This window comes from Sinocyclocheilus anshuiensis, unplaced genomic scaffold (genome assembly GCF_001515605.1).
Source record: "Sinocyclocheilus anshuiensis isolate Anshui unplaced genomic scaffold, SAMN03320099.WGS_v1.1 scaffold8965, whole genome shotgun sequence".
Lineage (NCBI taxonomy): Eukaryota > Metazoa > Chordata > Actinopteri > Cypriniformes > Cyprinidae > Sinocyclocheilus > Sinocyclocheilus anshuiensis.
In genome coordinates, this window is record NW_015558918.1 from 114 (window position 1) to 1,891 (window position 1,778).

Sequence of the window (1,778 nt, forward strand, 5' to 3'; positions counted from 1 at the left end):
AAGATCAGTTTTTAGCTATTTGCAATATATTTTAATATATTAAATTGTGTAAAATTGGAACCACTTCAAGTACATTTAGTGCAATTGTGTATTTATTTACAATCAATGTAAAATATAATTTTAATGTGATTCAGTAACATTTCAATAGCATGTCAGCTCATTAGAAATGCATTAGCATTACAATACTAGTTTATTATTATAAGTTGCTTTTTTTCTGGTATTAAAAATGGTATAAAGGTGCAAAAATCATTCAACATAAATGATTAAACATAAACATAAAATGCTAGAGTACATTAAAAAGTACAGCAGCATATATAATATCCTGACCAAAATTACATAATAAATTAAAGATCAGTGAAATGCTACGGCAGAGCTCTTTTTATCCATTTGTAGAACATTTCAGTTATGCCATACTATGAATATTACATTATTGAATATAAGCATCAAAATGCTATTTTCTGAAGAAAAACAAAAAACAAAAACTTAAGCCTGCAAATGGCTGAACAAACAATTGTTATAGTTTATTGTCACTTCTTTGAGTATGACTTGTATTTTCAGCAGCTGAGGGTTTGCAATTCAGACACTGTAGTATTTAAAGACTGCTTTATCACAGGACCTGTGAAGGGAAAAGGAATTTATATAAAACTAACCAAAGATTAACGGTTTTGCATCAGTGTTTGAATATATGAATTATAATTTGCATTTATTAGAATTTTTAGAATTCTTATAATTAAATAATCATAGTTGACTATTTTTTTTATATAATACATTAGAAGTTTATACATTGTAAGAATACACTTAGACACTTAAACACACAATAAGATATGGCACATATAGCTATAATGTATTCATGCAGTAGTGAATTAATGTGATATATATAAAACAATGTTTTTCAAAATATCTTACTTTTGAAAAGCAGACTGAAGCACATGCTCATTATGGAAATATTTAAAACATATTGCAGTGGGCCTACACATTGTTATAAAGTACTTATACATTAAACCCTATAAAACCTGAATCATGTTGCTATCTTCTTACACAAAGTACACATAAAATATACTTTAGGTAAGAGTACAATTTAAATTTGTAAAAAAAAAAAAAAAATAATAATCATAATAAAAAATACACTAAAACTTCACTTAAAGTATGCTTGTGTTAAGAATATGACTTAAAAGCTCAACTAAGCATATATTTATTAGCATGCTTTTTTAGAAAAATATTAAAATGCAGTTTAATCTATTTTAATGCACTTCAAATAAGCATGATGTGGATACAAATGTACTTTAAGTATATTTTTAATACATTTAATAGTTTGTCTTTTCCACCTGGGAGCACACAGACAAACCCGTTACATTTCAAAGGGATAATGTATATGAAAATGTCAGTAAAATCATACAAATCTATGATCATAAATACAGAATCAATCATTCTGACAGTAATTGTGTAAGAATGTAAATCTTTCTGTGGGTCGAATGTAAAGCGTCACGTCCAGACAGCAGAAGAGACTGAATCTGTTCAGTTTGATTGACAGGAATCATATATTACACATAAAACATGATGATCATATTAAAACAATGACTCATTCTCTTCAGAAGTACAATATTTCTATTACAGTTTTTCTCAATTGCTTTGGCTCAATTCTCGAATGAAACTTTTTTTTCCCGAAACAATAAGTTCAGATCTCTGAACAATTAGCTTCTTGTTCACATCAGATTGGAATTTCTTATTGATTTGAGCAAATTGCAAATGCTTTGGCACATGTGTGCAAACAGTAAGTA